We start from the raw sequence: 26662 nt of genomic DNA, 5'->3' as shown, positions 1-26662 counted from the left end.
TTCCGCTACTTCAGGCAGCAGCACTTTTGCCCTAGCTAGAGAGGATCAATAGCTGCTTTTCTCCTTTTCTCTCTTTGTTTCATGGTTCTTTGTGATGCAAAGTGCCTAATGGAAAGTGGTAGGTAGTGGTTAGAGAGCTATCTTGGGTCAGAGTTCAGACCTTCTGCTCTCAACTCTCAGAGTCACAGCTTGACCTTTCATGGACCTCTGCAGTTTGTCATATCTCACATGTTTTGTCACACGTAAGGTATGAATGAATTAAGTTACTTCTTTAAGCAGTGGTGAAGGTTTCTGCGTTGAGGTCAGAGAACCAGTGCTATGAAAAGACCAGATCCAAGAAAAAGAAAAAAGGAATTTTCTGCTTTTGCTTCAGTAGGTGTTTGACCAGGCCTGAATTATAGGGCTTTACAACTTCTGAAGTGTAAGGTATGGATTATGCATTTGAGAAACTCATTAAGGATAGTTTCCTTTAACAAAAGAAAGATCTCTAGCTCAGGCAGCTTCGATTTGAAGATATCAAGAGAAAAACAATTTCTCTTAGCGATTTAACAATGCAAATGGGTTCTGAAATAATGATGGGAAGATGAAAATGCTACTCAGAGTGGAGCTGAGCAGCAGCAAAGCCTTGGTGTGGCAGGGTTCACAAAAGGCAGCCTTTGAATGACATACACCAGCTTGGGCAAGAGCTTCTTGCTGGAAGCCAGCCAGGAGAAGTTAGAGCTCTGTGCAGTATATGTTCCTGATGACTCCACCACTCTGTCCTTATTTCCACGGCTCTGCTGGTTACCTACCACCTTGGAGAGGTGCTTTAGGCACTTTCTAGTGGGCTTATGTCATTGGTCAGGCTTTTGTCTATGTAAAATCTGGGAGAGATCCGTACCATCCATGTTTGTAGAGGATGGGTGAGGCAATGATGTCCCAGAGAGCTACAGAGCCTTGGGCTATGATCTCATAAGTTAAGCAGGGTTGGGCCTGTTTGTTTTTGGATGGGGACTTAGAAGGAAAAGTTGATTGCTGCAGTCAATTTGACTTGGTAATTCAGAAGGTGGTGCTCTTCCCCCTAGATAGCACAAGCTGACATGCCAGAATGATTAGGTTCACCACAACTCCTAACCTTTTGGAAAAAATGTAAAACCAACATCCTCACCTTTCAAGAGTGAGCATCACGGGACTCCTGCGATTACCCCCAAGTCCAACCAAATTCCTTCTCAAGGCGACCACACCCTGCAGGTGGAGATCCACCCTGCCCTTTCAGGAGGATGCCGTAAACTTTACTTTCACTGCTCGGTCACGTTGTACCTCCAGCTGAACGGCTGCAGAGCTCAGTACAGATGGCAGCAGTATTACTTGGGCAGGCAGCAAACGCCCTTTCAATTAATTTGTGGTGTCCTCACTGGAAAGGGACTATTTAAATGGAAGGTGTTTTCCCACCAGTAGAGATTTTGGACGCTTTGGTGGAATGTGGTTTGAGCAATAGCTTTCTTGTGCTGAACGTGGTGCAGCGGCTGGACCCTCCTGCCTTGCCTTTGGCTCTTCCTACTGCAGTGCATTGCCCAGCTCTCACAGCACAGGCACGTTCTGCTGCCCACTGCCATCCTAGACGGGCAAAAAACATTTGCTTAGCTGTTTTGTACACTTCTTCATATGCCAGTGTGGCTACTTGGGCCAAATTCTGGAGTGATGTAAGTTATTTAGCAGTATGTAGGTGTAAAGTGCGGCAATTTTCTGTACCGAGTGGGTGGTAAGGTAGGGTTGCAGCAGGAAAAGCAGCCAAGACGACGGCATTAGATAAAATCCTCTCTGTGAAGAGAGCTTCTGGGAAGGGAACTCTGGTTGCTTTGGCCATGTCTAAAAGCAGATTTGCTGTGTGTTTGTTTATTTTCTAAGCTGTGAAAGCGCTTGTGTGCAGTCTTCTCTTTTGGTTTAGCTTAAACCTTTCCTAATCCTGTTAGCAGAAATAAACCTCCCTGAACCCCAACTAAGTGTCTGCACGGGAGTTTACACCAGCTGAATTAAATCTGTGTGAAATCTTACAGGGTGCCCTTGTGTGGGTAAACACAACCTCACACTAACACCTTCCTTCTAGTGTCCTTTATCTTCCCTGCCGTACTGCTTCTGTTCCCTCCTCCCTGATGGGGAGGCCACATCATGACTTATTCTTCTCAGTTCCCACAGGAAAATAAAGAACCCCCACCCCACGCACGCACCCCATCACAGTGATTGTGCAACAAAAGGGCTGAGTGAACTGAAACTGGGGTCTGCAGGGTCTTTCTAAGCAAGAAAGGTTCACTAAAAGGAAGGCTGTGCACAGCAAGGCCAGGTCCCTGCCCTGGTGCCATGCAGAAGTGGGGAGTGCTCCCAGTTCCAGCCCCGGCTGATCTCCGCTGTCCTGGCAGAGCACGGTGGGAGAGGCAGGCAGCTGGGCTTAGCTCTGGATTTTGCATATTCTTTACCATGCATGTCCTGTCTTGACAGTATTCATGCAAATTTTTAAGTAGGGGAAAAAGCTGTCACGTAAAACCAAAAATTTATCTGAAGGCCAAATATGTAGGTTGGTTGGCTTCTGTGTTTTCTTTTTTTTTTCTTTTTTTTTCCCAATTAAAAATAAAGTAACCTATAAAATTACTATCTAGTTTAATATCCTCATTATACGTTCCAGGCAGTATCTGAGTCATGCCATTTGCTCTGTGCTTTGTACCCCTGCGGGGGATGTAGAAGTTCCATTTTTTCAAGATTTCTTTGTCCACTCAGGTAGATATACCAGGTGAGAGTGCTGGGGTACAGGGTTGCAGGTAGTGTGAGTGAATTGTCTCAGGATAAGATTGCTATCAGGACAGGACCCATAAGTCAGTTTCAGGTAATCGGTTCAGTGGTTCTGTCCTTGCGGTCCGTGTCATCTTTTTGAATGGAAACAAAATCATTACCAATGGATTATCTTGTCCTTATTTCTGTTTTTGATTAGTGGAGCTCCATTCACTTTCATTTCCAGCCAGTGCTGAGATCTATCACCTTTAATTGTCATAGAAAAATATTTATAAATAACTACAAAAATATCTGCTGAAGGAAGTCCATTTTCCAGCTGCTGCATGTTCTTATGTCCTGAGCAGCCACTTCACGTCAGTGTGGACATTTCTCATGGAGGTAGGGGGTCTTATGGCTTCCCTGGGCCATTTCAACTGGGTATTTTTGCAGCGATAATTAGCAAGATGCTTTCTGGTTAATGCCAACTGCGATAATGGGTTTTGTGACGCAGATTCTTTTCTTGAAGAGCCAGAGTAAACCAGACTTGCCTCCTGGGATCGTCCTACCGCAGCAGTCCAGAGATCATCATTATGGAGATTTATTTTTTTTCTGAAGACCCAAGGTCACAGGTGTGGTACAGAAATCGCGTAATTTATTGCTGATCAGCTCACAGCCCCTGTTATAATCCAAGGTGCCAAACCTCAACTTTCACATGACTAAGAGCATGTACATGGAGGGTTACCACTGCTCAGCTAATGCAGAAGTGTCTTCATCTGTGGGACAGAACTTGTGAGTCTTTGCATGGAAAGCAAGACTGAACATTATCTTCACTTTAGAGGACTTTGTACCCAGTAGGAAAGGGCTGGAAAAAGGGGTTCTTCTTTGAGATACAGACCCCCACCCACTACATCTCCATCCCCCTCCTGTGGTGTGAGGTCCAGGGACTTGGCAGGTCACAGACTTTTTTCCACTAGAACGAAGGTTTTTTCCTTGGGCTGTGTCTAAATTTCTTTGGCATGGAGGGAAGGGATGATGTTACCACCACTCCAGGGAATGCAGTAGCATACAATGATTGTTTTTCAGATATGCTATACAGTTACACTTGGAAATCTCCGTATTTTTTTTTTCCTTCCTTCAAAATACATGGCTCTAGTTAATGCATTTGGAGGCTGTGGGTCTCTGTGTCTCTGATGATTTGCCTGCTCAGAGGGGTGACAACCTGCAGTAAATGCGTCTATGCTGCAAGACGTCTCAGCCTCCCAGCCCATTTTTATGTGGTGTTGGGTTGAACCAGCTAGACCCCACTAAGGGAAGACCTGCAAGAGTGCTTGCAGCTGGCAGCACAGCTCTGTGCCTGGTTTGGCTTCCTGCTGCCCCTTGTAATCCTTCTGTGCTATCTCAGACCTTATGCTCTTGGCCATACCGCCCCCCTCTCCCCCCACCTGTTTCTGCAGGGCATGTAACACAGCCCTTCATCATCATGCTGTAATAACATTGCCTTTGTGGGCTGCAGCTCAACCCTCAAATTACTTTAGGCCTGTTGACTTCAAGCACACACACACAAGCAACTATTGTGTCTTATGGTCACAAGGCCAAGTGCCACACGCTATGGGCATTGCCAGTCTGCTCTAGAGCCAAGCTGGCCCTGGGCAGTGTCGGCATGAGATGTTCTGTACTACCTGTCCTGGGAGCCTGGGAATCACTCCCTAGGGTGGATGCCATTAGTGATACAGATGTAACCTTTACCTACTAACTAATGAAATTACTTTTCTCATTGAGGGATATAGCTGCATGCTCTCAGCATTAGAAATAGAGGTTCCAGAACTGCTAAATTAGATGAGGCTGTTATAATATTATTTGAAATATTCCCTTTTTGATTATTTTTTTTTTCCCTGAAAGTCGACAGCCAGAATTTATTTCTTTGTTGAAAGTCTAAAAGTCTTCCTTTTCCTGATTTTGCCCTCTTCCTCCCCAGAACCATATGCACACACACAAAAACTGTCTGGAAGTTTTCCTAAAGCATTTAATAGCGCTGAGGACATAATATATTGTACTGAGTCCTTTGGGAAACCTACAATTAGTGGGATGAAAATACCTTCCATAAATGACTGAGCTCCTGAAACAGTGTGAGTAATTAAAAAGCTATACAGGACAGAGTTGAAAATCCTCACAGGATTATCAGTGAGGCATTATTTAAAATATGTCCTTGAGTTGGACAGTAGCAGCAACATTGTGTGCAGGCATTACTCAAAGATTTCCTGCTGGGAATAGGAGGCAGCAGATACCACATGCGATACCTGGTTAGTCTCATCTTTTCTCCCATTTTTATCCTCGCTGTTTCAGCTGACAGGAATTTTTCATAGCATATATATTTCATCTTAGGATTGCTGCAGATCTACTGATTGTGGTGTTTGCTTTGTTTTGTTCTTAAATCAGTCTGTAATGATGCTGGTTGTGAGTGCAGAGCCAGAGAAGGGACAGCTTTGAGACATCTGCTTCTGTCCTGGTCTTACTAGTGCATCTGATCCTATCCAGGGATAGGCACCACCCAGCTGCCCACAGACCTGGTTGAACATTTAACACCTCATTCCAATTTCCAAAGGCATTTTGGTTCCTGAAGATGCATACAGAGCTTTCACAGGGCCTCAGCCTGTTGGATACCCGAATTGCTGTGATTTTGATGGATCTGAATTGCCTATCAGGATTCTTTGAAATTGCTGATAGGCATCCATGTGCCATGCCCCTAAAAGCCTTATGAAATGTGATCTGGGTGGATAAAGGGTTTTTTTGTTTGTTTGTTTGTTTTTCTGCATGTTAGGAAAGGCTTCCTGGAGGTATATTTCTCAATGTGGCAAGTCCTGTGCAGCTCCATTGTGGAGCACACATAGAAACAGCTTCAGAAATGGTAGAGGCTGCAAGACATTTATAAACTACCATAACCAATTGGACAGAATTGGAAAGGACAGTGGTAGATTATGCAAGTGACTGGTGGTTAATTTACTTTTGGGAAGATGTTTAAAACTCCACATTGTTTTGGGCTCATGAGTGAAACTTTATTATGATAAATTTGTTGGAGGGTAAGGTCACATTTTTGTGACCTTGGTGAACAGTGAGGCCAGACAAATACACAAATATGGTTACAAGCACAGTTGGCAGATTTGTGCATAGGTGTGGGCTGGAGCAGGGATGTGAAAAGGGACACACTTTGCACACAGTAAGCCTGGAATGAATTTGAGTTTTAACACTTTGTAGGGAAGACAGGAACGAGAGAAAGGGAAGACGAAAGAGAAAAAAAGTCCCTTGTTTTGGTGAAGATAATGGGGTTGGAGGGAACTGGTGTGGAGGTGTGTGTGAGAGGGCCAGACCTGAGCCATGCACATGGGCAGGGAGCAGCTGACTTGGCTAAGAAATGGGTTAAAAATGAGTTAAACAAGGATGCACGCTAAGAAAATAAGAAAAGGAGGGGAGTTGAAGGTGGGGCAGGTAGAAGCTGAGCCCAGCTTGACAAGGCAGCTGTGAGGTGGCAGACAGGCCTTTCCTTTTCAAGGTGATGTTCCTTCTGACTACCCATTATGTCTCTCTTTATCTTTCTGCAAGGAAGCTTTCCAAACACATGAATAATACCTTATTAGTTAGATGGTAAAGCCCCTCCTTTTTACCCTGCTTTAATTCATGCTTCCTCTGCTTTGGTGGCTGCCTTGTACATAGTGCTGTTAAAAGTGCAATTATCATTCTTCCTGGTTGCGCGGTATTAAGGGCGTATCCTCTTGCAGCATCTCCTGGAGGCTTATTACACAAGAGAGAAGAGTTGTGCACTACAAGCCAAATTAAACTGAGCAAAGAGGAGGCTGTTTCCACCACAGGGATGGAACAGTTCGTTTTGCTGAAGACCAGGTCAGGAGTTGGTCTTTGGGAGAATATGTAGCTGGAAGCCTGTGGTGTAGAGAATTTGTGCCATGGAGCTGGAAGACACAACCCTGGGGTTCTTTGTGGCTTAGCCTGACTCCCTCCCATTTGTCTGCTGATGCAGGGATGTGGGTTGGTGAGCATTCCCTGCCTGACAGTGGCATATTGTCCTGCACAGGTCTCAAGGCAAGAAGTTGTAACTGCCACTGTCTAATCTTCTGCAGGATCTTGAGTGTTTTTTTCTTACAGATGTAGCTTAAAGATCCCAACAGATGGAGAATGCAGGCATCCCTGAAAGAACCACCTTTTCCCGTTCTCTTTTGAAAAATGTGTATTTTTTCAACATGAATTAGTTTAGTTTTTAGTTGCCTATTACCATTGCATCACCACTGTTTTCCCTCTGCTTGTTGGAAAAACTCCTTAGGCACCACTCACTGGTCAGCTTTAAGCAGTGTCTGGAGTTGCCATCTCCACTTGCCAGGATGCCAGATGTCTCTGAAGCTCCTCAGCTTTCTGAGCACCAGGCAGCAAACAGTTAAGGCAGCTGAACCACAAGCCTCAGAATATTTTGCTAGGGAGCCAGGTGAGCAAAGAACAGATAAAGGCAGCACCTGCCTATGAGTTTGGAACAGCCTGGGGCCATGGATAGAATGTAAATACACTCTGAAAATCTTATTGTCTGACTCTGTGCCAGCGTCTTCTGGGCTCTTGTCATGGAAAATATTTCGTCTGAGGTCATTCAGTCAGCAAAAACCAGCATTTAATACCCTCCGAGGTGCCAACTTTCTTCTTTCTTTGTGTCGATAAATAAACAAAGTAGGGTAGCATTTCACATTGCCAGGATGATCTTTGTTTTATTAGGAAGGGTTTAAAGTTTGTTGATTTTTTTTTTTTTTTTTTTTTTACCCCCTTCTCCTTCCTCCTCTTTAAAGGTAAAGACTTTGTACGTTTCTGCTCCCTTTCTCTGTGTTTGCTCGTTCTGGCTTACAGCACACGCCCTGCCTTTAGAGTGAGAACTAATGTCTGCTTCTTGTAAATCTCTGCTGGCTGCCCCAGGCTATGTTTTTAATTCCTTTATTCAGCTTTGAGATGAGTAGGAGAAAGGTGCAGCTTTTTGAGATGATGGAAGTTGCTATTTCCCTTCTTCATTCAATTATGTACTTTGGTTGTTTTCGGCTAATTCTCAAAACTTTCCATTGATGATAGCTCTGAAGGGGGGAGCAGGGGTGAGGGGGGAAGTATTGAGGGAAGCGGAGGTATCTGGGAGGGAGAAGAAAGTGGACTGGAAACTGGATTATCTACTGGTAGAATGACTGAAGTGCTGTGTGTGCCTCTAGGAGAGAGAAACAGCCTGACTTCAGAGCTGTATTCACAGCAGCTGAGCTTTGGGTCAGTCAGATTTGTTGCTTTTGATTATGTTTGTGCAGTGCCTGTCCTTGTTCAATTGTGATATGAGACATGGTGATCCTTTTAGTGTTCTTGGGGAAACCATTGCTTATTCTTCCAAATCCTTGCAAGAGGAAATTCCTCCAAAATTTGCATGTAGCTTCCCTTAATCATGTGTCTTTGAGATCCCTTCCCTGCATCCTTCAGCTCCAGACCCTACCATTGCTGCCCAGTCATGGGTGTGCAGGCACTACTGGGTGAGGAGGCACTGTTTGTCTAGAGGTGATCCCTGCCTATCAAAAGCCTTCACCTCGTCTGTTTTTCAGCCAACAGTCTCTTCCTGGCTCCTCTGGGTCTTGCTTACCTACCTGTAGTACCCACTCACCTCATGGATGGTGACTACCCCATGTAGATGTTCTAGAAAGCATCGCGGGTTCTGATGTTGTGAAATGATGGCGTCCCCTTTCTTCCACTGTGCTTAAGCAATGATGAAAGAGCAAAGAGTGGGCTTTGCTTTCTGAAAAATAAGCTCTTTCTGCTTTCAGACAAGGAAGGAATGAGATCAGTCCTTCCACATCAGCACTTTTTTTTATCTTGTTGTTTTCTGCCCTAAGTCTGTCAGAGTCTGTGGCTCGTCTGGAAATGAGTCTGCAAACCTTGGGGCTGGGAATTATTTCACCTGATTTTAGTTATCTAAAACTTAGTTATGAAGTCTAAGATTGTCATCTAGGCTCTCTGTTTGGTTGGTGAGGATTGATAAACAGCCCATGCCATTCATCTTACCCATTCTAGGCATATACCTCAAACTGGGATGATTCATGCTTTGGAAGCTCCTGCGCTCTCCATAAATTGTCAGGGAGGTGTAGATGAGAATTTAGACCTGGACCCCAAAATCTCACAGGGCTTTTCATCTCAGAAATCCAGCAGCTACCTTCTTTTTACCATTTACCATGGATGTTGTCTGTGTGAAGGGTAGAATTATACTGTCCCTTCTTTCAAGGGCAATGATCTGTGCCCATCTGTCCAAGATGATTTTGTGCTGGTTTTGATGGAGACCCTGTTCTGCCCATGATGGGTCTGAGGAATAGAGGAGGTTTTTAAATTGAGAAGGTGATAAGTACTTTGTCCAATGTTTTCATTCTCCTATTGTTTTTTCAGTCAATCAGGTGGAATTTAAGGCCAAAATTTCAGAGCTGATAAAAAGGTCTGGTTTCAACCAAAATTAAAGATCTCATCTTAACTGCTTTATATTTACTCTTGTGTTAATCTGTGATGTGATTGCTTATCCCTGTGTATATCTTTGAAGGAAAAAGACTGCAGGCATTCCCCAACCCACACGAGATACAAACCTCAAAATGTAGAGGGAAGAATAGACCTTGGAGCTGAGCTAATCTTCTTGGGTTGCTGTTGAGAGCATGATGGTGGCAAATCGCTGTGACAGGGGACCCTGCTCTTGAACTGAAGACAGGAACTAGGTTGACAAGACAACAATAGTGTGTTGGATCAACTGGCAAACACACATCCCTTTTGGATAGACTCAAAATGTTACATTGAGAAGCAGTTAATACACCGTTGTGTAAGGTTCCTAATGGACTGGAGCCAGAATGCTCCATTAACCACACACATATAAAATATTCATTGAGCTTGGGTTTTGTTGCCAAGCTGGAGAAAGGAGGAGAAGCTTTGTGTATAGAGATAAAACTGTCAGTATTGAGGGCTGAAGGGAGGAGTTGATGATGTGTTCTGAAATATTTTATTCTTTTTAAGAGGAGAAGGATTTCTTAACTTTGGCAAGGGGCTAAGGGGTGCAAAGAGGATTAAATGCAAGACTTGTTGGGTTTTACTTTTCACGTTTAATTGTCCAAGGGATGAAGGTACCTCCTGTCTCTGTGCCAGATTCCCTGATCTGCTCTATGTCGTGTGGTCTCTGCAAATTAAACCCAAGGTCAGCCTTCAGAAAATAAAATAAATGTGAAAACCACAATAATGTTCCCCCAAGACTGGCTTCTAAATAGAAGAAAACTTTCCTAAACACTGGAGAGTGAGAACTGTAGTGATAGAAATTGTAAACACTGCATTTCTTCTCTGGAAAACTGACTTTCACCTGGTTTTGTGCTGGTTTTAGATGTGCAGTAAAAGAAGATCTCTGTTTCCTGGGTGCTGAATATACAATGATTTGGTTGGCAGAATTGGCTTGATTTGCTCCTGCAGCTTGAATTAGGAGACAACAAGGCAAATAATAAAACTGTGTTTCAGACTGAATGAGTAAACGTGTGTGCAAAAGATGTGACCCGTGTTTCCCTCTGGAAGGCGACTTTGTGCATCCACTTGAATATGACGCATGACAAAAGGACGGCAGTTCGGCTGGGTAGGAAGAGGCAGGCTGCAGTGCTGCCTGGGACTGGTAACTGGGATTATGAGGCCATGAAGGAGCATGTGGTGGTTTACCTCAGCTCTGGAGGCTTTGTAACTTGTGGTGTCTGGGCAGCCTTTGAGAAGACCCTGGAAAGGAGTTGGTGACCTTCCTCGTGTGTCATGTCTGGTCGTGGTTGTATAAGCACCAAGAAAACACAAGGCCGAGCTCCAGGAGGTGAAATGTAACATTTTAATAGGAAAGGATGGTAAAGAAAAAGAACTCTATTACAGCCTTCAAGAAATGCTTGTCCCAGATAGTCAGAGGAAGTTTGTTTGTCTAAGGAAGTGGTGTGCAAAGAAGACTTAGAAACAGGAGAGATGTTAAGAATGGATGGGGAGGAAGGTCCCTTCTGAACTAGGGCTGACCAGACTGGTGGCACTGGAAAAGAGAACAGATGCTGGGGGAGTCTTTAAAATTATTTGAGATGAAGACCCTGGAGAACACACTCACTCCAGCATAAGAATCTCTGTGTCCTCATGGCAGGATAGGACAGACACCAACGAAGTTCAGGTTATAAATAAAATAGAACAGTCTAAGCAAATTCACAGTTAAACAAGGCACACGCAGATAGGCAGCCAGACCAGGACCAAAAGTATCTGTGCTTTTCTATAAATATTAGACGTCTATAAAGTAAAGATGGATGAATTGTAAGGTGTTGGCCTTCCAGAAATCTTATTGAATGAAACTAATCACTTTAAAGCTGTACTAGAAGGATACTTATTATGTGGAAATGACTAGAATAGATTTTTGCCATTGAAGGAGTGACTCACAGCTGGAAATCAGAGTCCAATAAGATAAATCAGTTATCTGTATCATCATTTACCACCCACTCTCTATGGATTGAAAGCGGCCACGCCAGATCAAGCAAAACATTGTAATAAGTTTGCTCTTTTAAACAGCTGACATGGCAGTGACAATATCCATGAAATGCTAAGAAAGATCACAGGCAATGGAAAGATAGTATATGAGAAGAGGCTGGAGAAGATTTGTCCTAGTTAGGATATAAAGAGCAGATTTTAGTTGGCATTCTTAAACAGACAAATAAAAGGGAAAGACGCTCTTGACTAAGACCTTGTTTAAACTATAGCTGTTGCACTAAAGAGTTGGTCTGCAGGAGTGACCATTGCACAGTCAAATTCAATACTTTTGTAGAATTAAAAACATTAAGAAAACACCAAAGAACATGGCAATATTTTTATTTAAAAAGCAGTTTAAAGAAGCTAAGAGTGTAAGTAGCATCCCTATAAATTGCAAAAAGCATATGTCATCTGTTCCCAAAATAAACCCAACACGCACACACAAAAAAGTTAGTACAGTTAAACAGTGTGGTAAGGGGAATTATTAGAAATAAAAAGGTTTCCCTTAAAAAGTGTAGATCATGCCTAAACAAAGAAAACAGAGGGGAATGCCATTTCTTACAAATCAAATGTAGAACTACAACAACACAAACTAAAATAGTTTGAGGAATGACTCACAGAAGACATGAAAACTAATAACAAAAGCTCTTCCAAACGCAACAGGATCTGTCAGTTTGTCTGCAAAGGGTGGGCTCAGCAAATGACCAAGGTGTGAAAGGAGCAAGCGGGGTCAGTGAGACCACGTCACGGCAGAAAGCAGAAGGCACTGGCTGCAGAGCAAAGGGGGAAATCCTCCAAGGTCTGAGCGCAGGGAATGGCCTCTAATTGAATTGTTAATAGAAGAGCTTTTAAACCAGGTCAATGAAATGAGCAATAACAAATCATCAGCATAAATTATATTCACACACATGCTTTAAATTACTCTGGAATGAAGCTTTTTTCATTCAGTCAGTCTTTGTCCCAGAGGAGGTAAATAAAGTGGCACCAGTCTTAAAAACCGTTTCAGCAGGGATTAAAAAAATTACAGTTTACTCAAGTCTGGCTTCTGTATCAGGAAAAAATGAGATTAAATTATAACATACATAAATACAGTATGTTGCAAATGTGTTAACACATCCCTTGTAAAGTAAAGGCATGCAGCTTTTTGGTCCTTTGCAGAACGATCTTGAGAGATTGGGCAGTACAGTGGCAGAGGAAAGTCGATGTCAACATACATAAATAATATAGGGGAAAATAATCAGGACAATTCATGCCTCTCAGTAGATATGTTTTCTGTGGTTTCTATATTCGGAGACATGATTGCTGATTTTCCAGTAATATCAGACTCGTACTACAAGTCCTATAAATGACAATGAGAAATTTTTGGAGTTATCTGGAAAAACTGAGAAGAAAAGAAACAGCTTATGCCGCTGCAGTATATACAAGAGAGAGACACAGATGTTGATATTCCTGTAGTGTTTCTGCATTTCGGCTGTTGCTCACTCAATTAAAAAAAAAAATAAAGATGTATTAGAAGTAGAAAAGACATAGAAAAGAGCAGTAAGAGTATCTAGAGGTGTGAAATGTCTCTTTTTTTTTTTAATGGGGAAGTCTAAATAAAGTAGTGGTCCTCAACCTTGAAAACTACAGAGGCCCATAAAATCATGAGTGATATGGGAGAGGTGGATGGAAACTGGTTATTTCTTCCTCCTTGTAACACAAGAGCTAAGGGTGTTAAAGAAATTAAAAGGATAGTAGCATAGAATAAAAGGAGTACATTTTCATTATTATATTGTGGAAGTGATGAGGGATTCTAGAAATGGCAAAATGAAATAAATATAAGATAGGATCAGCCAAAATCCTGCAGGATCCAGTTATCAGAGGCTACTAAATACAATGGCTTCTGTGGGCTTGGAGGTTGCCTCAAGTCCCTGAATTGCTGATGGCCAGAAATGGGAAGACTGACCATTCTGTGCATGCCCTGCATGCTGTGTCTGTTAAATATCTGCTTTCAGACAGTGTTGCAGGTAAACTGCCAGACTAGGAAAATATTTGCTTTACCCGCACCACCATTTCTGTATCTCTCTTCTACTAAGATTGAACCTTCTTGGCTCCAAATTTTGCTTCTTGCTTTGTGCCATCTCATGGTTCTCTTTGAAATACTTCTTTTCCTTTCTCTGGGTTTATGTGAGCTTTTGGCCCAACTGTGAGTAGTCAGTTTTCCTTGTTTGATGTGCAAGTTTATGCTTCCTGAGCCCATGGATCCCTTTGCATACGTGGAGATCAGCATTGTGTATTTTCTTCAAAAAAATCACAAAATTTCAGCCAGATTCAAAGAATCAGTTTGATTTATAAACCCTGACTTAACAATGCATGTAAACACAGGACTAACTTTAAGCATATGCTTAGGGTCCCTGAGTCTCAGGCACATGTTTAAGTGCTCTGCCAGATAAAAATAGAAGCATGATTTAACAGAAGGCCTGACTTTCCATTGTGCTATTTTAGTTTTATGCTGATTTAACTTCATCTAACTCAGCCAGGATACAGGACTTGGTTTGGAGAAGAGAGCTTTGGTCTGAAAACAAGTTATTCCAAACCCTAGAACTGGAAGAAGTTCTCTAGGACCAAAGATTTACAAGAAAGGGTGTGATGGCAGAGATTTTTGTCGCTTCTTCTGGATTCATGGTGTGAGTTTGAGTTTCATGCTGGAATTGCACAACACCCAGATACAAGTGGGTGTCTGGCCATGCTGACAATGTTAAAAACATCCAGATGTGAATGCTTTTGGCTATGGAAACTTTTGTGTTCTAAGTGTGCTAGCCCAATTTTCATGGGAGAATATTTGGACTTCTTCCTCTGGTGAGATATTTTTGGGTTTTTCCAGCATCATTTAAAGTGTTGAGAGATGTAGTGATTTACCTATAGTAAAATCTATAGATCTGCCCCTTGGAAGCTAATTACAGCCCATTACATGTGGATTTCCCTGAACTATAAACAGATATTAGGAGAAAGAAAAATTACCGCCCTTGTTTCGAACTGAATTGATAATCTAGGAACCTCAGCAGTACTTGAGAGAGCAATAGCAGAATTCTGTAAGTATTATGCTAGAAAGATGAGATGCTGCACCCCAGGTTGGATAGCTGTCCAGAGGTGTGTAAATGAGACCAAAGCCTGGATTCATTGATTTCAAGTATTGAATGCTATTAAATCATAGAATTGCCAGCTTAATTTTGCTTGTGCTACAGCTCACCCAGCAATTTGAAAAAGAGACATCAAATAGGCTCTTCATAGAACAAGCTGTATTTGTACCTATTGCTTTCAGCTGTACATGAATAGCTGCCCTAGAATTTGAAAGGCTACTGACTCGAAATGGTTGAGAACTCTTGGTTTTGAGTCATCTTACTGAGTTTCCTTTTTTTTCTGAATTGGTTATTTAGCAGGAGAAAGAAGAATGCATGAGAATTCCCTGGAATCATTTGAAGGGAGGATTGGTCCTACTTCACTGATACCCTTGGTCTACAGATGACCCCCATGAGACCTTTACTAAACAACCAGCAAAGAATTGCGGTGGAAGTTTCAGAGCACTCTGACATGCCAGGAAAATGATCAATCAGGACAGCAGGTGAAACCCACAGGTACCTAAATGGTGATGGTACTGTCTTGAATCTGAGTTACCAAATTACCTCATGTGTAAAATTTCTTGTTTCGTGACAGAAACTGAGACAGCTTCCTTGTGAACCTGGCAGCCATGATCAAAAGTCATGTCAAGAAAAGGAGAAGAATTGAGAGGGGATATGGAGTAATATTCAAAATAGTCATGTCAAAAAAGGAGAAAAATTGACAGGCAACACAGAGTAATATTTGAAATGCTGTGTGAGTAGCTGGTTTTTTGGAAATCTTTGCCTCTAATGTAGCCTGCAAAGGTCACTGATGACTAACTCTTGTTTATTCCTCTAAAATAAAAATAGATATGTGATGTTATAGAAAAGTTAAATGAATTTCTATATCTTTGAATTGCATGGTTGGCTTACCCGCTCATATTTGTACTAAAGTATTTCAGGACTTGTTAAGATTACTTTCCTTTTTGGGCTGGGGAAAGGAAAGTCATCTTAACAAGTCCTGACCAACCTCATAGCCTTTTATGAGAATGTAACAAGGTGGATGGATGATGGCAAAGCGGTGGATGTGGTCTACCTTGACTTCAGTAAAGCCTTTGACACAGTCCCTCACAGCATCCTCACAGCTAAACTGAGGAGGTGTGGTCTAGACAATAGAGTAGTGAGGTGGGTTGCAAACTGGCTTAAAGAGAGAAGCCAGAGAGTGGTGGTCAATGGTGCGGAGTCCAGTTGGAGGCCAGTATCTAGTGGAGTGCCTCAGGGGTCAGTACTGGGGCCAATATTATTCAATATATTCATTAACGATTTAGACGAGGGAATTGAGTGTACCATCAGCAAGTTTGCTGATGACACTAAGCTGGGAGGAGTGGCTGACACGCCAGAAGGCTGTGCTGCCATCCAGCGGGACCTGGACAGGCTGGAGAGTTGGGCGGGGGATAACCTGATGGAATTTAACAAGGGCAAGTGTAGAGTCCTGCATCTGGGCAGGAACAACCCCAGGTTCCAGTATAAGTTGGGGAATGACCTATTAGAGAGCAGTGTAGGGGAAAGGGACCTGGGGGTCCTGGTGGACAACAGGATGACCATGAGCCAGCACTGTGCCCTTGTGGCCAGGAAGGCCAATGGCATCCTGGGGTGTATTACAAGGCGGGTGGTCAGTAGATCGAGAGAGGTCCTCCTTCCCCTCTACTCCTCCCTGGTGAGACCCCATCTGGAATATTGTGTCCAGTTCTGGGCCCCTCAGTTCAAGAAGGACAGGGAACTGCTGGAGAGGGTCCAGCGTAGGGCAACAAAGATGATTAAGGGAGTGGAGCACCTCCCTTATGAAGAAAGGCTGAGGGAGCTGGGGCTCTTTAGTTTGGAGAAGAAGAGATTGAGGGGTGACCTTATTAATGTTTATAAATATATAAAGGGTGAGTGCCACGAGGATGGAGTCAGGCTCTTCTCAGTGGCAAACAATGATAGGACAAGGGGCAATGGGATCAAGCTGGAACACAAGAGGTTCCACCTAAATTTGAGAAAGAACTTCTTCTCAGTGAGGGTAACAGAGCACTGGAACAGGCTGCCCAGGGAGGTTGTGGAGTCTCCTTCCCTGGAGACATTCAAAGCCCGCCTGGACACATTCCTGTGCGACCTCACCTAGGCGTTCCTGCTCCAGCAGGGGGATTGGACTAGATGAGCTTTTGAGGTCCCTTCCAATCCCAAACGTACTGTGATACTGTGAAATGAAAACAAATGCCTTATTGTGTAGGCAGCTCTGGACTGCTGTGAGTGAAACATCAAAACTCATCAATATCTGCAGATATTTTCTTGACAGTGGTAGAAAAGGACATGGCTAAAGCCCCAGCATGCTGGGATAAACATTTTTGCCAGCCCATATGGGAAGGGAGGTAGATCCCAGGACATGTTGTGTTCAGACAGAGGAACAGCCACCTGCATGGAGATGTATGGAAGATTTATTTTTCCATTCTGATGTAGGAATGCTGAAACAGCATATTTTACCACGATAATAAAGCTCTTCTAGTTTTGAAATGGGTGTCTGCTATCTTCTGCAAATAAGATTGCAGCAGATGTTTTCATTGGTCCCCAGGTCCAGTCAGAGAAATGAATTCTTCCTAAAACACTGAGGGAATTGTTATGAAAAAGTGGTGTAGAGCCTGCATCAATGTGAAATGGGAGCAGAGATACAATGGAGGTATAGGACTTTCCTTTAAAGGGTACCTTGCCCAAATATACTAGACAAACTTGAGAAATAGAGGCATAACTTGAAGTTCTTTGCCCAAATAGATATGTTCACTGTCTCTGAATATCGCAGAAGCATAGCCTGGGTCAAGTAAGCAGAGTAAGACTTGTTCACTGGGACCCCAATTTGGGTTTTAGGAAAATAGGGTTCCATTCCTCATTTTGTTATAAATTTCTTTCGTGTGCTTCAGATGGTTCTGCCAGTTCACGCGCAGGTATATATGCATAACACTATGGGCTAAACTATTTGTACATCTGAGAATATACAGGGACATGTGGTCTCCCACTCTTGCAGAGAAACAGTGACAGGATTCCTGAACTCAGTTAAGCCACCACTCTGGTTCTGGGGTTGCGATTTCAGCTGTAGAAAGATGTCCTTCTGGGAACAGCAAGCAAACAAGTCCGCTCTCCCCTCAGGTGGCAACTGCAGCTCACTCCCAAGTCCTGGTGCAAAGAAGCGTTTCATGTGAACAGGTGACTCTCCGGGAGCGTTTACATGTATAGGTACACGCTCTCCCTGGGTTTTTACCACTTGAGCATAAAACACAAATTATTTTCAGATGCCAGACCTCCATATGTGTGCATCTAGTTTGCTGTGTACCTCACTAGGAATGATATGGGTGCACAGATAACAGCTTTTTTCATAGTGTAGTTGTCCAGCTTCAATTTATTGTTCCTTTTCCCTTATGTTGAATTACTTGTTAATGCCGACATAACCTCTGTTTCACTCCCTCTCCATCCTAAATGTAAATTGACTTGCCACAACCTGCTACTCTCTAGAAATTACAAAGCCTCAGAAGATAATTTGTTGCTGGTACTGATAGTATCTGTTTATTCTAATGCACCAGGCAGTCAGGCCCTGCTCGCCTGCAGAGGAGGAGAAAATGACCTTCAGTAAAATCGCAAACTTAGCAATTCTGAAACAGCATCTCCCTGGACAGCTAGATGCTGGTGATCTGAAGTCTGTGTTTTCGTGGAGGCAGCAGTCAAACCAGTGCAGAGCGATTCTGTTCTTAGTGAGGCGGAAGGTAACTTGCAGCTTTTTAGAGAGTAAAGAAACATAGGAACACTCACAGTAGGTTTGTGGCCTGAAAAAGTGGTGTGTTATAGACCTTTTCAGGATGCTCGGATTCCTTGCTTTCGTAAGCGTGAAAACTGCCTCTGCTCCTTTGCCGACAAATATCTGATCAGAGTTTAATTCTCGTACCCTGCAGAAGGTCTGATCAGAGCGTTATCACTCAGAAAATCAGATAAATGAAGAAAATAATAGAATTTAAACTAAATAACTCATAGGAGTGCAATTGATTGACCGGTTGTGATAGAACTGGCAATAATGGAACAAAAAGAGGCTTCTTAGTACCTTGTGAGTAAATGGAGGATGAATGTTTTCTCTGGATAATTGAATAATTTTTACTATGTTGGTACTCGGGAGTATGTCAACAATCAGGTTCTAAAGTTACTTATGCAAATCGTTGGGTTTTTCTAACTCCATATCCTAGAGTTACAAAGCTGAAGAGATCCCTGCCTCTTTTATTTTGATTTGTAATAAGTCCTACAACACTGGGGAAGTTCTAGAGACAAAGAAATCTAATTTTATATCAATATGTTAAATAGATTGCTATGTGCATTAATAATTGACATTAATATTAATTACATCAAGGAAATTCAAGGAGAATTGTGCAATGAATGACATACTAAAGAAATGCAACACATTAAGAGGCATCTACTATTGATTTTTGGAAAATAATTTGTGTCAGCTTCAGTTAGACATGAAAAAAAAGTGATTATCATGCTAATGTTGATGTAAGAATTTCCTATAAAACTTTAACTTGCTCCCATACATATTCTTTCATAAAGTGAAATGATACAGTAAGAAATAGGAAATGGTATGTGGATTCCAACAGTTTCAGCTACAGAGCTCTAAGTGGGATTCGTAAACAGATTTGAGATGTGAACACATGAAATAGCAATGTTCCTAGTGGGATCCAGTCATTGCTTTGAGTTTCTTGATGTGGCAGTGACTAGAAGGAGACATTAACTTCACACTGCTGACATTAGCAGATGACAGAAAGACTGGCTTAGAATAGTTTGGATCACTTCATATAATGGAAATAGCAAATAATTTTTCTTTTCAGGATGCTACAGGTAAAGGAAATTAAAACTCTGAGATTTATGTTCCAGATGGAATAGGCTATGTTGAGAAACAGGAATCTGGAAAAGGACTGAGGGTTTGAACGGATAGTTGGCTGAATGTCATCTCTCGCTCCAGTGCTGTGGCCAAAGGGGCTAAAACAATCCTTGGATCCTTTCTGACACCTACTTGATATTCCCAGCTTATATACCCAGGGATCACTTTACTGCTGTGTTTGGCATTGGTGCAACTGCTTTGGGAATGCTCCATCCAGCTGTGGTACCCGCAATTAAAAAAGGATGTTGAAAAACTGGAGTTCTTTCAGAGAAGAGCCACAAGAATGACTAAAGGATTGGAAAACACGCCTTACAGTGGAGCCCATCTCGTCTTACCAAACAGCAAGTTAAGAAAAGCTCAAGTCTGATTCACAAGTGAGCTATATAAGGAAGAGAAATCCAGAAACAGAAGCTCTTTTGGGCAACAGTATAATAAGAATCAGTAGTCAGAAGTTGGATGAGTTCATACTGTATATATCTTCAACTTTTAACAGTGGAAACCATTCTTGGAGCACAAGTCAGGACTGTGATTTATTCTGTCATTGGGAAGTAGAGATTGGATGCTTTTTCCATCAGTTACACTCTGGTTCATGTGGGTATTGATTCAGAGCAGCCTTGTTGCTGGCATCCTTTCAGAAGTCAAACCTAGCTGACCCTGGCTGTCCTCTCTGGCTTTGTTAATTTATAAATCAGAGTTCTCACTCCAAATTGTTAATAATCTAGATACCTAAAACCCTCCAGATCTTAATTCTGCTGTCTGATCTGGATCCTTAACTCCATTCTCCAGCTTTACTGTAGAATTGGATAGGAAAAAGCAAGGATTTGTGGAAGTATTTGTATGTGAGATTTTGTTTGAATGGATGAAAAGCTTTAGGGACTAAATGTTAATTTTAAAACCATTTCTCCATGTTTCCAATTCCCATATCAGTACATAGACTTTGGCAGTGTGCTGGTCAGGAGGTTTTGAATGAACTGTTAGTCAGGCTGCTTTTCTCAAAGGCTTGAAGTCATAGTCTGGCAGAAGGATCCACCAACATTTGTGAAATAGACCAGGGAGAACAGGGAAGAGAGGAACCATGAGTCTGGTGCCAGGTTCTACCCCTGATGTTCCCTCTAACAAAGCCTGAACTTGGGTTTTCACTGCCACCCTGCCTGTGCAAGTGAACTGTGGCCTTGGCCATTATTCTGCCTTCCTCTCTAAGGAGAGGTTTTCTCCTGGGCAGCAAAGGAGCACATTAGCAATGTCCATGTCTGCCTTTCTGCTGCCCGCACTGTGCATGCCCTGAGAGAAGGAAATCTGCCTGAAATCTTCCTCAGCCCTTAAAAACAGAAATGGGCATGGTACATCTCACTGTTCACTGGGTTGGGATTGAATCCAAATATTCTTTGAATGTGATCAGACCTCAAGTTTGGAGGGTGTCTAAGCCTTGGATTTGGGTTCTTCCCATTTTCAAAACACCACTTTTTGGTCTGCTTTTCTAGGACTGCTTAAAAGTCTTCAAATCAAACAAGAACTGTGGCTTTCCCCCTTCCCTACTGGGTTGCTTTGATTTTTGAGGCCTGAGTTTACCAAAAAGAGGCCACTTTGCTTCCTTCTACAGAAAGGTATCACCACTAGGTTGATAAGAAGCAAGGTAAGTTTGTTGAAGCCTAGATCTGAAATGTTTTATTTCAAGCTTTTTCTCACTTTTATGTCAATATGCTTTCTCCAGAAGCTACTTCATAAGCCTCATACTCTGCTATGTTTGAAGCTGACCTTGTACTCCTAGTTTTCCCTCTTTTTATTGACCATTATTTTTTGATATTTTGGATATTATTTCCATTTCTCCACCCATAACAAGGGCTCAGCACTTGGCTGTGCTGGTTGTGATCCTGCACCAGACACTCCATGCTGACACTTAGACCGGGCTCTTGGCCTTTTTTGGGAATCAGGACTAGTGTGGTTACTCAATTGCCTGTGCAAACCTGGGCTTTTGAAATCTCACCACCAAGGGAACTTTAAAGGATAATCCTTGTTAATTTCTTTCTCTTTAAATCCCCAATATAGTATAATTTCTATGAATGATTAAGGAGGGAATATACTGCTTTTTGAGGCATCACAGAGGTCACGCTTGTGTCAGTTTTGGGAAGGATTCGTACAACAGCCATGGTGAGCTCTCATTGCTGGTTCTCTGGCCAGTGTTGTATTTCACTCTCCGAGCACATTTTTTCATGTGATTTTCATCCTTAATGTATATAAGTATTGGTCAGCTGTAAAAGCTTCATCTCTTCTTCATAGAAATGAGTCCCAACCAGGATCCCAGACTGATGGGGAAACTGTTCAGGGCATAAACTGTGTCAAAGTTTCGGAGCGGTTCACCTGTGAACTTGGTGTTTGCAGTTTCTGTGCTTGTGCTACTGCTCTAACCCACTGTCAGCTGTCTGCGCTGTTGCTACAACAGCATTGTAAGAGTGTTTGCTCTTGGGCTGCAAAAACTGGGCTGTACACCAAATTACCCGTGCCATCTTCCAAGTCCTTTCTGTTTTGAAATCTATTTCAAAGTCAAAACCCAGGAACTTTGCAATACGGTAAGGAAATGTTCTTTACCAACCTAAGGTGCTATATGAATGTGGTAAATAGAGAAGTAGTTTCCTAGTTCATCTGAAGGCATTTACTGTGTAAATTGTCATCATTATTTTAGTTATTGGCAGTTTATAAATATTCAAGGTATATTGTGTCATGATTACATTGAATAGATTTTGTGAATCAACAGTACAAATATCATGGCTTATATCTTTTAGAGCATCTCCTGTTCTTTAAGGAAGTGACTATGGTTTGTATCAGACAGAAAACCCTAGAACAACACAAACAAACTGGAAAGAGATTTTCCCTTCTCCAATGTACTGTCAATATTGTGTCTCCTTAGTCATGGAAAAGATTGCTGATTAAATCAAAGCAAAAAATAATATTGTGCTAAATCTTACAAGAAAAATGTCCTTTCTGGAGGTATTCTGGGAGGGTATTTCACCTGGAACAAAAGTTAGATGGGGAAGAATAAATAAAGTTTCTGTTTTCTGGATGTTTTTTTGGTAAGATAGATGTATTGTATCATTATATTGAAGAAGGCCTTGTTTTTATAAGGAACAGAGTTCTGTGTTAGCTTGGGATTTCCAGGCTTTCAAAAGCCATTGTCTTCCGTACTTTTATTTCTCCAGGTTTCCAGAAAAAAAACAGATGAATGACTGTGCTTGTTTCTTGGGATAATGTGTCTTTGAGAAACCCTATATTCTCCCTCAAAAGAGGCCCTGCATGGTGAATTTTAGCTCTTTACCCACACTCTCTTTGCTGATAAGCCTTCCAGCTCCAAGCTGTTCTGTTTGTGTTCAGAGAGCATGGGTGAATCACCATCCTAATTAAGGTCAGCATGCTATATCTTTGCTATTTTTCCAGCTATTCTTGGCTGGTGAACAAAGAGTTAAAAATAGGACATAGACTCTCTTCCTTAGTCTTTGGTGGTTATCCACTCTATAAGAAGGTCCTAAACATTCCCAGCAGTAGTGTGTTTTGATTAATATTCACATGTCCATCCAGATTTTTCTTTAAAAGTCTGAGTAAGTTGAATGCAGACCGCAAAATAAATTGAATTGTCATGTTTGCCCAATGCAGCATTAGGAATAGAAGGGAAGTTAGACCGTTGGTCACACAGGAATTTCTTTTAGCATAACTCTAGGACTTAGTAGGTCTTCATATTTTTAGTGCCCTCAATGTGTTGGTTTGAGTCTAAAATACATTGATAGAAATATCTTTAATCAAACGCATTTCTTAGACTCTAGTTGGAACAGCAGTTAAAAGTCAAGGTCAGGAACTTAAAAGTAAAAAAAAAAAAAGTCAAAACAGGGACCGAGAAAAGAGGGAAGTGGATTCTACATCATTACAGCGTTTTCTCCCAATAACTTGTATGAGTTTCATTGAAGGCCCCAAGGCAAAGACTTTTCTACTCGTGCTGCAGGAGGGAGTGTTGAATTGTTGGGAGAGGCAGGATGAGAAAGCAGCTATGCCGCTTAGGTGGTTTTTCTTACAAAAGCATCATTGGTGAACCAGCACAATAATTTTGCAAAAGAAAAAAAATCCTGCCCAGGAAGGAGAATTTTGCTGACAAGGTGTTAAGAGAAGAAATGTCTGCTTTTATTTCATTCTGTTCTCTAAAGGGATTTAGCATTTTGCTGTGTTGCTCTTTCGTACCAAACTAGCTTTCAAAGTAAACCCATGTCCTCTGCCAACATACTTTTTAAAGGTGCAACACAGCTCTATTTTCAGATCTCTATCTTGTTTGAAATATGTCAAATTTGTTGGTTTTTTTCCTGGCTTAAAGTGAGAGGCTGGGCTTTGGAGTCTGTAAAAATAGTAGTATCATGGTTGAACCTACAGGAATCAACTGTGGACAGAAGTTGCTAACGTTAGGTTGTGTCTGGCTTCCCCCAGGATCAGAAGAGAGATCTCATAGAGGTTCCTTGATATTGCTTGGAGGCTGATCTCTGTACTCATCCCTCCGTGCCACAAGCACACTCAGTAGGCAGCATGGGGAGTGTGTAATCTCCCTGCTAGTGCTCCAATGGGATTGTTGGCATCAGTTTTTTAAGGCATATTATGTCGGTGCTAAAAAATAGTATTATCGGATTACCAAAGTGCTTGGATTCAGTTTGGTAGTGTGGCCTTTCAGTAGGTTTGGAATGGGAATAGAGAAGAAGGAAATAGTTTTGGTCTGTCTTTCTCCTGAATTGTCTGTCACCATTCACAGACTGCCCTGTAGATGTGAGCATCTCTCTCACAGGGCAGGAGAAGGGTGTTTTTTTGTGTTCAGCTTGTAGTTGAATCCACACTAAGTAGAGGTGCCTCACAAGATGATATAAGCAGTGTAGTTTATGACTTGAATGCAAAATCTGTGTTAGTTTCAACCTGCTTCTGGTAACACGTCTCTAATGCTAAATTACCTCTTTTATGTGGTTTGTGTATTACGCACTAACCTCAGATTGCTTTCATGTGTTCAGCTTTCAGGAGTTCAAGAGTTTTGCAGGAAGAGCAGTAAAATGTGTTTTTGTCAATCTCTCTACTTTTTGGGCCAAGCTGGATTTCTAATGGGCAGTTTGACCAGCAATGACTGCCTGGAAGAGCAGGCGTAAGCAACTTGCATGGCGCAGGCATGTGCGAGTGCATGTGCATGGGAGGTGACTACCAGGGGAACCTGTTTCTGATGAACTGTAATGGCATAGGTCAAAGGCTACAACAACCCAGTGGCAAGCAGACCAGGATGGACTGGGAAGTAGCGTTACAGAGTCCTTATTTTCTTAAGCAACTGTGCTTATAGAGATATAGGTGTGGGCATAGAAATGACAGATGTACCAATGGTTTGTGCTGAGCGTTGCTGTGCTACATTAGGGGACTGGACTCACAGTTCTAGGGTCTCTTTTCAATTCTTGCTGAGCTGCCTGAGTTTGAATCAGATGTTAAAAATAAAACCAGTGTTTTCTAAAGTGGTTTTAGATGCCTTGGGAAATGTTTTGGATGAGTAACCCCATGGCTGGTTATTGAGATAAGGTTGGTACCAGCATGGCAATTGTCACAGAGACTTTGTGCTTGTCATGGTGCCATGTGGATTTCCTAAATTTCCTCCACAATCCCTTACTCTACTTGGGCCCACAGTGGTCTTTCAGAAACTGCCCATGTGAAGGATGAAGTGAGCAGTTACAGGGGGTTGTATTAACACACATGGTGAGGCAGAAGCAAGGAGGTTGGCTTATGGCGGGGCAGCACAGTGGTTGCGGCAAGGCTGGAGGAGAGCAGTGGAGGCACGCCAGCATGCTGGGGCTGCGCGCCGGGGACGATCCTCCCATGCTGCCCGTGGCCAAGGGCTGTCACAGTGATGGATGCCACAGTGTGGGCTGGCAGAAAGCATGTTCCTCATGGCCTGTCTCCCTCTCCTCTGCACAAAACAGGGATCCAAGGAGAAAGGCAGTGGGAAGCCCCGAACCTCCCCGCTTGCAGCACCTGCTTTACTCCCCCATGCCACGAGCCCTCCCCGAAGGAAGAGGTGGGACCACTCCTTCCGTCTCTTCCTGAGTGGGATGATCTGAGCATGAGTCACTTGCGGCACAATATGGACCCTGTTTCTTTGGAAACGGTGCCCAACTAGCAGCTGCATGGCTCAGCACATCTCTGACGCAGCTCCTGGAATAGGGCAGGGCACCTTCCTAACTGAAGCATTCAAGGGCAAGGCTTGAGCATGCTCTAATTTTGCAAATGGCTCTTGTCCGACAGCAGGATGCAATGAGCAAAAGAGGGTAGGGATTCTGATGATCCATTTCCTTCAGTCTTGGTGTCCTCTTAGTGTACCAAAATGGTTTGTTTTTGAGCCTGTAGAAAAAGTGTCAGGAGCAGAGAGCTCTCTACTAGAGGTTTTGGCTAAAACACAATTTTTGTTTGTTGGTCAATGATATCTTAGCAGGGTTTCAACAGCTGAGGATTATTCCTAAAATCTCTGCTTAAGCCCCAGCCTTTTTGCTGTGGGAAGCTGCCTTGCTCCTGCTGGAGTCTTCCTCTCTGGTCTGGTCTTAACTTTTAATGTATCTCATATGATTCTCAAATATCTCCTAGACCAACACCTTCCTTTCCTCCCACAGGCCTACCCCTCCCTCGAGTCATTGGAAAACACTGCCCCAAAGCCATTTGCTTGGGCTGAGTGACATGCTGGGCAGTTAATGAACCAGCACAGCTGTGTCAAAGCATCTCAGCAATGAACACTGGCTAAAATAGAAGCCACAGGCGGGAAACATGCAAACCCTTCCTCTGCCAGAGATGAAATCCATGGAATGCTGGACCAGATTGCTGGCTTTTCACACCTCTCACTTATTAAATCCTAGTCTGTAGTTCACTTGTCCACTCCATCCAAGTTGGCGGCTTCTTTAAAAGCTTTATGGAGGCATTTCCATTGGGGCATGGTCCAGTAACAACAGAAACCTTCATGCATCACCTTTAAGGCAGACGCATGTAATTAGGCTGGTTTTTGGAAGGTTTGTTTGCTACAGGCAAATGGCCCATCGCAGAAATTTAGTGGCCAGCTTGTCCAGTTTTTAACCTCACAAAGATTTTGTTACAGTTAATCCTTTCCTGATGGTCCCTGCACCCTGTTCCAAGTAACTGAAATGATACAGCTTAAGTCTATTTAAAAGGAGGGGTGGAGTACTTGTCCCATTCATGCCAGCAAAGAAGTAAACCGAGGCCAGGCAAAAGGTTTCAAGTAAGATTGGGTGATACTCAAAATATGAAGATATTTGGTTTGTTTAACAATCCAAAT

The 26662-nt window shown here is 42.6% G+C and overlaps 1 long non-coding RNA gene across 4 annotated transcripts in view; it reads left to right on the top strand.

The window, feature by feature from the left end:
* Nucleotides 1–22160, top strand: part of LOC139828606 (uncharacterized) — a 104817-nt gene extending 82657 nt beyond the window's left edge. For 3 of the 4 annotated variants that reach the window (XR_011740411.1, XR_011740408.1, XR_011740409.1), the window contains 3 exons: nt 14724–14921; nt 15001–15159; nt 19478–22160. This is a non-coding gene — a long non-coding RNA (uncharacterized lncRNA). The remainder of the gene's footprint in view (nt 1–14723; nt 14922–15000; nt 15160–19477) is intronic. The other variant, XR_011740410.1, reaches the window with a different exon arrangement.
* The last annotated feature ends 4502 nt before the right edge of the window (nt 22161–26662 follow it).

This window comes from Patagioenas fasciata, chromosome 9, assembly GCF_037038585.1.
Source record: "Patagioenas fasciata isolate bPatFas1 chromosome 9, bPatFas1.hap1, whole genome shotgun sequence".
In the NCBI taxonomy this organism is placed as follows: Eukaryota; Metazoa; Chordata; class Aves; order Columbiformes; family Columbidae; genus Patagioenas; species Patagioenas fasciata.
This window is presented reverse-complemented; position numbering and strand designations above follow the sequence as displayed.